Source organism: Rana temporaria, chromosome 2, assembly GCF_905171775.1.
Source record: "Rana temporaria chromosome 2, aRanTem1.1, whole genome shotgun sequence".
Lineage (NCBI taxonomy): Eukaryota > Metazoa > Chordata > Amphibia > Anura > Ranidae > Rana > Rana temporaria.
The window spans coordinates 276618542-276630887 of record NC_053490.1 but is presented as its reverse complement, the minus strand read 5'-3'; positions in this window follow the sequence as shown (position 1 = coordinate 276630887).

Sequence of the window (12346 nt, the reverse complement as noted above, 5' to 3'; positions counted from 1 at the left end):
GCCCATGCTATGACGCTGTGCACTAGGATTGGCTGCTGGGACTGTTATGTCCCAGCAGCCAGTAATCATTGGCGTGGCTCCTCCTGGCTACCCACCCGCTGCAGGAGGATCTTTAAAGGGTCACTAAAGGAATTTTTTTTTCCGCTAAATAGCTTCCTTTACCTTACTGCAGTACTGGTTTCATGTCCTCATTGTTCGTTTTTGCTTTGAAGTAGCTGTAATTCTGCTGTGATCTCCACACTTCCTGGTTGCCTGTTTCCTTATAACCATCATACTGGGAGATTTTTACGGTGGTCTAAGCTGTCATTACTGTGTGTCTAAAACTCCTCAGAACCAATCAGATTCATTTTAAAAACAAAACACTGCCCTGGATTTGTTTGTTTTTGTTCTGTGAGTCTTCCCGACTCACCTCTCACCCGGAACTTCATGTATGTCCTTTAAAACCGAAAGTGAAACTAGAGGCACATTATATGATAGATTAAATTCAATTTGTAATCATTTTTAAAAGCAATCAGTTAACTTTTATGTCTCTATACCCAATAAACAGTCATTTCAGCAAAAAAATGTTTTCCTTTAGTGACCCTTTAATACAAACATGCGGGCGGGTAGCCGGGAGGAGCCACGCCAATGATCACTGCCTGCTGGGACATGGCAGTCCCAGCAGCCAATCCTAGTGCACAGCATCATGGCATGGTCGGGAATTAAGGCAGCCGCTTTGTCAGAAGTGAAAGACACGGCGAGCCAGAGAAATACACAGCGGGACTGATGCTAGCTGCTCGGCGCGATATGGAGACCCTTGCTCTAGCGGAGTCGGGAGATAAAACAGAGAGCAGAAGTGAGCTCTAACAAGGCAAGGAATGCAGTACAGTAATGTGGACACTCTGATTGGACACTGATGGGGACACTGATTGGACACTGATGGGGACACCCTGATTGGACACTGATGGGGACACTCTGATAAAACACGGATGGGGACACTTTTATTTTATTTTTGAAATGTACCGTACCAGTAGCTGTGCATTTCCCACCCTAGGCTTATACTCGTGTTAATAAGTTTTCCCATTTTTTTATGGTAAAATTAGGTGCCTCGGCTTATACTCGAGTCGGTTTATACTCGAGTAGACAGTATACAGTATTTTAATTTTAATAAAATTATATTTTTTTCTAAGCTCTCCTCTCATATGTGCCCACAAAATCCACCTATTTTTGAAGTCCCTCAATCCTTTTTATATATATTTTGGATGTTGGCATTGTGAGGGTCCTGCTTTCTTATGTATTTTAATCCTGATTACTAACTCTATGAGCAATTAACCCATTTGTGAATGCTGCCCAGTATATCCCTAGGTTTTGATGACATTTTTTTTATTTTTGCAGCAAAGCTTATCTTTAAAACATTGTCTTATTTCATGAAGTAGTATTTTAAGGGGTTTTCATATATTCTGGTGCTATTTGTGTTTTATAAAATGTTTTTATACGATTTTTGCTTCAAGAGTTCCCTTTTATAAAAGTATTTTTTTAGGGGTGGTATTTTGTGATTAATATATGTACCTCTCACTCATCAACATGAGGGGGGGGGGGGTTAATTTTTTGAAGGAGGGATTTGCAGACTCTGATATAAAAAAAACAACTGACATGTAGACCAGACCCCCCACAGTCACTGGGCTAGAGTTGTGGGGACAATGTCCTTGTCCTCATAAACATGGGGGTACAGTGAAATGCCAGGGGGTCATGTGACCTAGTGTAGTTATGGGGGTGTATGCTCAATCCCCCCTTTCCTGGCCCGCCAAGCTGCATGCTTAGATAAGAGTCTGGTTTGGATTTTTGGAGGATCCTGTTTTTTTGCATTGGATTCCACCCTAAAATTTGGAATTTGGGGGATCCCACACAATTTTTGTTTTGTGTAGGGTCCCCCTTGTCATTTTTACTTAAACACTATCCACTAACACTATTCATTTACATTCACCTGTCTTCTTGATTGCCCAAGAAGCAGCAATCAGAAGTAATACAGTTTTCTAACTGACTCTAGTCTTTCTCTTTGCAGTTTATCAGCTACCCCAATTCTTTATCTGCATATATTGCTGCTCTGTGACCATGCCTTTATAGTGAGGAGGCTAGCACATAAGAAAGCTGTTATTATTGGCCTTTCTAAGCCAGCTGAAATTATGGTAAAAAAAGTACTTTTGGCTCAGTAAAATCCTACATTAGCTCATCTGCAAACCACAAACAAGCAGGGTTTGCCTTGAACCAATGGTAGAACTGAACCTCATCTCCAGTGAGGACAGCATACTGGTAATGGATTTAATTTTATAAATGCATAAGCCACTGACTTGGAACAAGTTTATACACATTAGGAGCCAGATTCAGGTATAATCCCCTATCTTTAGGCGGGCGTAGCGTATCTCAGATACACTACGCCACCGTAAGTTTGAGCAGCAAGTTGTGTATTCACATAGTACTTGCGCTTAAACTTACGGCGGCGCAGTGTAACTGGGCCGGCGTAAGCCCGCCTGATTCAAAATAGGCTGGCTGGGGGCGTGTACTATGTAAAATAGTAGTGACCCCACATTTTTGACGTTTTTAACGAACGGCGCATGCGCCATCCGTGGACATATCCCAGTGCGCATGCTCCAAATGACATTGGCAAATCGTCATGCTTTCGACGTGAACGTAAATTACGTCCAGCCCTATTCACGAATGACTTACGCAAACGACGGCCATACTCGTCGCGGGAACGATGGCCATACTTAACATTGGCTGCGCCTCATAGACCCAGGGGTAACTTTACGTTGGAAAAAGCCTAACGTAAACGACGTAAAAAAATGCGCCGGGCGGACATAAGTTTGTGAATCGGCGTATCTACCTAATTTGCATATTCTATGCTGAAATCTACGAAAGCGCCACCTAGCGGCCAGCGTAAATATGCAGCCTAAGATACGACTGTGTAAGAGACTTACGCCGGTCGGATCTTAGGGGAAATCTATGCGTAACTGATTCTAAGAATCAGGCGCATAGATACGACGGCACCCAATCGGACTTACGACGGCGTATCTTGAGATACGCCGTCGTAAGTCTCTGTGAATCTGGCCCTAGATGTCCAACATTCTATATGGTTCCAGGTCAGTGTCTCACCTAGTAATAAAGTAAGAATAAGGATGATAACCCCAGAGATTGTGCCTTCAAAAAAATTCAGCAATAGTAGCTATTATATTTCTGTCTTGAAATCTAAAATCTTACTTAAAAAGATTACATGATGCATACATGCTACACTGTAAGGCCTAGTCCAAGCCATATATTTTTAATGGGTGAAGAATCAAATTCTTTGTCTTTACACACAATACAAGACTGCTAGTGAGCAAGGGAACAACTGCATAACCAGCGGACAGGAATGGCTTGAAGGAACCAGTAGGGGAAAAGCTTGTAGGAGTGGGTAAGGTATTAAAAGAATAAGGTAAGTATTCACCTGCTTTAACTTCCCCCCAACCAAACACACACACACACACACTAAATTAGCATTTAACCCTTACTTTTCTGAGAGTGCCACTTTAACCAGTGTTCATTGAAAACACCTTTTTTTTTTTTTAAAGATTTTTTTTAGATTTAACATTGAAAACACCTTAATGTGATTTACCTAATATCAAAAATCCTTGGTAAGGGTATATTTATTACCAGCATCCCCTAATTCTGTGTAAATGTTTTCCATGTGCTCCACTGTTTTTAAATGAAAAAAACACTTCCTAATATTTATGTACGATTGATTTCATGATAAAAAAGAAACCCCCCTGAACCCATTAACAGTACCCTCTGGGGAACTGTTTCAGAACTGCTTACATACAAAAGCTTTATTCCTCTAACTTATTTTTTTAATGATGGCCTTTTGAAAAAGAAAACCCTGCATGAGCTATATTTAATGGTTTCCACTCTGAATGCATTATAGGAATGTGAGAACATTTACCAAAAGTGAACAAGCAGGCACCATGCCCCTTTTGTGACGAACATAGTTGCACACCTCAAATAAGACACTATTGTCAGAAATTCCAGCAATTCAGAGTAATTCAGTAGAAGCAATCTGCACAAATACTCTCCTGTGTGATAGACAAGAGCATGGCTTATTGACTGGTAATCCTCCAACAGTGCAAATGATTGGCAGGACAACCTTCTCACAGGATTTAGGGCTATATTAAACTGTAATGAGTTTTTTTTATTCCTGTCAGTCACAATTGTTAATGCTACATAAATATTATTTGAATAGAATCATATTTCCAAAGCACTCTACCAACTTTCAACAAGCATTTACTGAAATGCTATAGATAACTTATTTCTACTGTGACTGTTTGACTATGTAGGTCAAGCACTGGATATATTAGCTCAGTGGGTCATGTATATGTATCCTAACAGCAACTAAATGTGGTCAATTGTTTAGATTAAACTAGGATATACATAATATATATACAGAACAGGTGTCAGGGCACTGCCCTTTACGGTCACATTTCCCCAGTTGGCTCTGGGTGGAATTGAACCTAGGACCTATCCATTACAAGTCCAGCTCTTTGCCTCTGAGCCACTGCTCAAGTGTTACTTTGCTTGCTGTCCATTGAAGCCTGGTGCTGAACCTATGTTACTTTGGACCAATCAGTGGCCTGAGCGGCCTATTTAAGCCAGCCCCTTCCTCCTTGCTAATTGCTGGTTCGTTGTCAGCTTTACCCTGTGAGAGAACCTTGAAACCTGAATACCCTGACCTGTTTGACCCGGATTGGACCTTGACTATTCTCTGCTGTCTCCTACACTTGACCCCTGCCTGCTTATCGGATTTGCTGTTGTCTCCTGCCCCTTGACCTTGGCTTGCTCTCACGGACTTCCTCTGATCTCTCCAACTCCTGACCCACGGCCTGTGACCCGGATTTGCCTTGTTTCCTGTTGGTCCCTTCTAGACTTACCTGCCTGTTCCTGCCTGATCAACGACTGTCTCCAGTCCTCTGCACCTGCCCTGTCTTCGTCAGCTGCACCAAGTCTACCAGTTCCTGGCACCGGTGCCTCCTTGTGCCGTCCCTCCTCTGTTCTAACTCCAGGGAGTGGTCTGCACAGGGTCGTAAAGGTGAGCCGCCCTCAGCATCTCGGCCTCGGTGAGTACTTAACTTAATGGTCCTGACAACAGGATTATGAGCTGGGCACTGTTAAATTAAGATATCTTGGGCCAGATTCAGAGAGAACTTAAGTTCTAGGATGCGCCGTTGTATCTATGCGTCTAATTCACAGTACAAGATACGCCTGAATTTTGACTTCCTACAACCGACGTAAGTCTCCTACGCTGTCGTATCTTGGGTGCATATTTATGCTGGCTGCTAGGGCGCTTCCATTGATTTACGCGTCAAATATGTAAATGAGCAAGATTCGCCGATTCACGAACGTACTTACGCCTGTCGCAGTAATCTACGCCGTTTACGTAAGGCGTAAGTCCAGCCTAAGTTTACCCCTCATAAAGCAGGGGTAAGTCATGTTAAGGTATGGATGTCGGAAACGTCGGAAAAGCCGTCGTATTTTACGTTGTTTACGTAAGTCGTACGTGAATGGGGCTGGGCGTAGGTTACGTTCACGTCGTAGGCATTGAGCCGTTGTATCTTAGGGAGTATATGCGACGTGATTCTGAGCATGTGCGCGCATGCACCGTTTGTACGGCCATTCATTTACATGGGGCCACGACTCATTTTAATACAACACGCCCACTACCTGCCTACTTTGAATTAGGCCTATTTACATTACGCTGGTGTAAATATGGGAGCAAGTGCTTTGTGAATACTCAGCTTGCCACTCAATGTTACGTTGGCGTAGCACATATGAGATGCGCTATGCCGGCACAAAGATACGCCAATGTACCTGAATCTGGCCCGTTATATATATATATATATATATATAGTATGCTTATGCATCCTAATTAAGTGGAAGTTATGAAAATCATGCATAGAGATGGCACCATCCAGCTTGACAAACTTCAACTGAAAAGTCAAAGAAACCAGATGAAAAATGTTCAGGGCTATCAGATGCAGTCGTGATTTGGCTTTCTGAATACAATAGCCAACAGGGAAGAATCCTCCATCTACAGCATTTAGTATGTATGAAGAAATTTAAACATGTGTGGCTAGGAAGTCTGCAGAAAGTATGAAGCCCCGTACACACGTCCGAGAAACTCGATGGGCAAAACACATCGTTTTGCTCGTCGAGTTCCTTGTGAAGCCGCCGAGGATCTCAGCGAGACAAATTTTCCCATTGCCCAACGAGGAAATAGAGAACATGTTCTCTTTTTGGCCCGACGAGATCCTCGTCGGTTTCCTCTGCGAAAAGTGTACACACAACGAGAATTCTCCCGTTTTGGGATGGCATTATTTTATTGCAACACTATGGTTCATTGTAGAATTATGTTACAAGCAGTTTCTTCCGATCTTACACTGTTGCTGCCAGATTTTAGCAAAAAAATCTTATTGACCTACATCAGTATCGATACTGATCTTCAATAATCCTTGCAGTCTATTTCCCTGAAGGACATTGTTCTTTTTGTAAAGAAAATAATTTCACTTTTATTAATATCAAATTCATATTTACCTTTAAAATAAGTCCAACCATGTATTAGCTAGCATTATTATGTGTATAGTCTAGTGGTGTTTCTATTTTTCCAGTCAAGCACCCTTTAAAATTATGGACAATCTTGAGACACCCTACAAAATTATGGACAGTCTTGAGGGGCCCCATTCTAAAATGTAAAAACTATTTTACATAATGCAGCAACATCAATACATTTAGGACAGTATCATGAATATCCTGCCAGAAACAGGCGCCTCAGACTCTACGGTTCCCGATCGTGGCTGCAACCGCGTGTTGGAGCCAGGCGGGTTATTTAAGCCAGCCTCTCGCACACCCTCCCCGCTGTCTGCTCTACATCGTTTGTGTATCTGAAACCTGATCTGTGACTAGACCTGTGAAAGACCCCTGCTTACCTGTGACTATTCCAGCCATCCGCCTGCACCTGATCCTTGGCCTGTTCTGACTACCCTTCTGTCTGCACCTCTATAATTCGCCGACCGCCTGAAAACCGCCCCGGCCTGTCTGACCATCCAGTCTGCTCCAGTCTGCTGAACAGCTCCTGTCTGTTCCTAGTTCCAGTCCAGTCTGCTGATTGGTTCCAGTCTGTTCCTAGTTCCAGTCCAGTCTGCTGAACGGTTCCTGTTTGTTCCTAGTTCCAGTCCAGTCTGCTGAACAGTTCCTGTTTGTTCCTAGTTCCAGTCCAGTCTGCTGAACGGTTCCTGTCTGTTCCTAGTTCCAGTCCAGTCTGCTGAACGGTTCCTGTTTGTTCCTAGTTACAGTCCAGTCTGCTGAACAGTTCCTGTTTGTTCCTAGTTCCAGTCCAGTCTGCTGAACGGTTCCTGTCTGTTCCTAGTTCCAGTCCAGTCTGCTGAACGGTTCCTGTCTGTTCCTAGTTCCAGTCCAGTCTGCTGAATGGTTCCAGTCTGTTCCTAGTTCCAGTCCAGTCTGCTGAACGGTTCCAGTCTATTCCTAGTTCCAGTCCAGTCTGCTCAACGGTTCCTGTCTGTTCCTAGTTCCAGTCCAGTCTGCTGAATGGTTCCAGTCTGTTCCTAGTTCCAGTCCAGTCTGCTGAATGGTTCCAGTCTGTTCCTAGTTCCAGTCCAGTCTGCTGAACGGTTCCAGTCCAGTCTGCTGAACGATTCCTGTCTGTCCTGGTTCCAGTCCAAGCTGTTCCAGTCTGCTAAATTGAGCCTGTTTGTTCCTGGTTCCGGTCCAGTGATCCAGCTCCTGTCTGCCTACCTGTCAGCTGTTTCAGCTTCCCAGTTCCTGAGGAGTTCCTGAGAGTCCGCATTACCCCTACTTCTGTTGATCCTGCCAGGCACTCGTACCACTCCTCACTCCTGCGCCTCCTGTTACTTTACCAGGGGCCGGGAGTAGGAGCCGTAAGGGAGGCCTCCCTCTGCTATATTGGGCTCACCACCATTGGGTACGTGACAGACAGCCAACATTAGAGGTGATTTATTCTTCCAAAGCAAATACACTTTTGCAAACTGGTACTGACTAGTATTACAATGTTTCTCTTCTACCTCAGTTTTTCTCCATCACTTAGCTAATGAGACCCAAGCTGGTGGAGAGAGACAAGGGAGGGTCAAACAAGGATGATATGCATGCAATTGACATCCTCCTTATCAACTGATGATGTCATTGGTCATTAGGAGGTTTTCAGTTAGAAGGTTGTAATGGTGTACAATAAAAACCTGTGGTTTTGTGTAACTAAAAGGCACGTTTTATCCACCCACCAGCTTGTATACAATTTTGGGGGAATTTTTACCCCTGAAAAAACCCTGAGGCTAAAAAAAAGCTGGTCTAGTGTGTAGATACTGCTTACCTGTGCAGTCTTCCTTGAATCTTATATCACAAATAGTTTTCAGCATGTAAAATCTTTGAATTTTTGGTGACTTCATTCTGGAGCGGAATTATTTTGTTCAGTTACCAGTTGAGAGTTCCTGCAAATTACATATACAAATCTTGGCTTGCTTTCTTAGTTGTGACATTATCTAATAGAGCAACATATACTGCATTACGTGCGAATGCGTCAAGCAAAAAAAAAAAAAATCCCAAAGGTGTAAAGAGAAAGGATTCCACATTAACTATATGATTACTAGTGTGCATGCTATTACAGTACCTAAAACACATATATTTCACTAGCCTTATTATGTAAAAACACCTGTAAAAGTAATGATTGCTCCCAAAGGACCATACTCTAGAAAGAGCTATAATAATGTTTTCCCTTTTTTGCTTAAACACACAGTTAGTCATGGATTGCTCTTCAACCTGTGCAGATGTCTTTATTACCATAAATGTCAATGATACATTTACCTTGGGAACATGCTTGTGTGCTGCCGACATCGGAGACACTTTCCCTGCTTCTGACTCCAGCTGGCCAATGGCTTATTTTGTTCTGGATTCAGGGCTTGCATACAGCCAAATGGCAGAGGCAAAATTATGACATGTAGTGTTAGCTCACAAATTATAAAAAAACAGCTATGTGTTGCATCAAAATGGCAAACGTTGAAATTTAGATTGCTTATATTTTGCTCTCACTGGTTTCTTCCTCCCTTATCCTTTCATCAGTTTGCTAATTATTATTATTAAATAGGAGTTATAAAGCGCAAACAATTTGTTCAGCGTTGTACAATATTACAGGAGACTCTACAGTTACTATACAATAAAATACAAGAGGGTTAAGAGGGCCCTGCTCATAAGAGCTTACAATCTAATACATGTTCAAATTAATTAAATGAAAGAAATGGGCCAGGGGCAGTCAGGATGGGAATGAAAAGATGGGGATGGCTCTATCTGACTTGCTGCAGCTTTTAATGCACACAGTGAAAACCTTACAGTGTGCTGTAAAATCAGCGTGAGCGATTTCAAAGAGGACAGTAGAACATTGCAAGACTGAAGGTAAGGCTTTAATAAGTTAATAGGGTATGTTAGACATGTAACAGGGTTAAAGGGGTTGTAAAGGTACAATTTTTTTCCTAAATAGCTTCCTTTACCTTAGTGCAGTCCTCCTTCACTTACCTCATCCTTCGATTTTGCTTTTAAATGTCCTTATTTCTTCTGAGAAATCCTCACTTCCTGTTCTTCTGTCTGTAACTCCACACAGTAATGCAAGGCTTTCTCCCTGGTGTGGAGTGTCGTGCTCGCCCCCTCCCTTGGACTACTGGAGAGTCAGGACGCCCACTAACACACATCTCGTTTCTCTATCTGCAACGTAGAGACTCTCGGGTATTCCAAGGGAGGGGGCGTGCACGACACTCCACACCAGGGAGAAAGCCTTGCATTACTGTGTGGAGTTACAGACAGAAGAACAGGAAGTGAGGATTTCTCAGAAGAAATAAGGACATGTAAAAGCAAAATCAAAGAATTAGGTAAGTGAAAGAGGACTGCGCTAAGGTAAAGGAAGCTATTTAGGAAAAAAAATTGTACCTTTACAACCCCTTTAATTTATTCTCTGAGGAAGATAAAAAAATGTTCCCTTGCAGTGGGGATGCCCCTGCGCTGCAAGGGTCACATGCTCATTTATGTCTAAAGGTGATGCAAAAAGCAGTTTTATTTCATAGAACCCCAGCCCCCTTGGCAGCCAGCATTCTTCTTTACTCCCCTAGATTGTCTTTTGGCATCTTCATGTCCAGTGCAGAGTTATGCTCCCTGCATTGTACCTGATAACGTCACTGGTTATTATGCTACCAGAGCATAGAAGAGAAGAAGCTGCATGATGGACCAGTCTAGCAGTGTGAAGGGAACCTGTGGGAGCAGAGGATCAGGTAAGTAAAACTGCTTTTCTCTGCCCCCTAGACCTAAATGAGCATTTTTAACCCCTGCAGTGTAGGGATAGTGTTCCAAACATATTCACATAAAGATACCCTTAGCAGGTTTTGAAAATTAGTGAGTCTGGACAAGTGCTTGTCTCTCAACACTATTAACCAAGTGCCGACCTCGCTATAGCCGAAAGACGGCCGTCATATGATGGCTTCTCGTGATCGTGCCTGCCGGGTCAAGGGTGGCACACTCTGTGATCACAGGCTGAGGTAAAGGGTCAATCAGCGGCTCATAATCACATTATCAGCTGTGTCCAATCACAGATGTTGGATATTGGCACTCCTTTTCTCATGCTGACAGCTGGAGGAAGGGAGAAGAGAGCTGATAACTAGCTTCTGTAAAAGGGTCAAGTACATTGATAATCAGCACTGTCCATCAGTATCTAAACCTCCACCTTCTCATACTCTTTCCCTGCTGACTGCTGCCTCTGCCTCACAGGGATGGAGGCATTACACAAACGATCACAGCAGGAAGTCTTGTAGTGTTGGACAGGTGGTGGCACCACCAGCTCAAGTATTGTACCCTGTCCTGCGTGCCTTCCAGGTGCCATCAAATTTTCTCACTGTGTCATGAAGGAGATGTACTATTCCTGTCTATGCTTGCTAGACTATGTGTTTGTGCTCATGTAGACCCAGCGTCTGACAGCTGAATACATTGATATATATATATATATATATATATATATATAGTAATGCTTTTACCTTTTATACCACCACCCCCTCCCGTTAGAATGTAAGCTCTACGAGCAGGGCCCTCCTGTACCTTCTGTATTGAACTGTACTGTAATTGTGTTGTCCCCCCTATACATTGTAAAGCACTGCATAAACTGTTGGCGCTATATAAATCGTGTATAATAATAATAATAATATAATAATAATAATACATAGACATTAACACTGCACATGCTGGTGGAGGGCAGACACGGAGGCTGGATACCTGCCACTGTGGTGCAGCACAGGCCAAAAACCGCCAGAAGGGAATTGATGCCACTAGCTGGAATAGGAGCAGTTGAAAAGTCAAAAGTTTTGTCAAGCTGGCATTAAGACATTGGGCACAGGGTTTATTAAGGGACATTCTTCCCTTGTGCTCCAGCAGCCCTGGAAGGGAGGCATGCCCGGACAAGCATGCTGTTGTAGATGGCAGGGTATTGTTAGGAGACTTAAGACAAGCTTCAAGCTTACCCTTGGTCCTACTCAAAGTGGTCCCATGCTGACTTTCTTTCTTGCTTGATGTGCCATAAGGTAAGCTTTTTAAATTCTTTGTCAGAATTCACTTTCTTTTGCTTGAGTGTGGACAGATCAAATTCAAGGAATAGGCAGAACATGAGGACACCTTGGGCTCTTAATCAGGAGTGGGGTGCAAGAAAACAGGACCTACAACCGTTGTTGCAGGACTAGTTTACAGTTCAAGGAGAGGGTGTACACCTTGCCTCTTTTGCTATGGGTGCTCAAGGACCTTGTCCCGACACTGAGTGTGGGCCTTTTGCTACCAACCATTATCACTAAGGTGCTGCTCCCACTATGCTTCATTATGCATTTGGTTCCCACATGGTTGGTGCTTTTCTCACAGCTGATAAGCTGCAGGCAGAGGCTGCAGACTACAGTGATCCTGTTTGCAGCAGAGATCCCCACTGGGGAGCTTTTTCAATTTGCTGCCTATTTGTCATGAATATGCATCAAGTCTGTCTGCCTACCTGATCTCCATGTGTTCATTAGAGGCAGATCCTGTTCTGGTCTCCCTTCTTATCACTTCCTCTTCCTGTATGGCTCCACCCTAGTCCATCCCAGGAAGCCTATATTAACCTTTGCTCTACAGGTCTGCAGTGCTGTTCAACAGTGTTCCTATGCTTAGTTCCTGTCTGCAGTGTAATCGCTAGTTCCTGTTTGCAGAGTGCTACGATCATCTTCCGTGTACCGTTTTGGCTTGTCCCCGACTTCCTTGTCTGCCT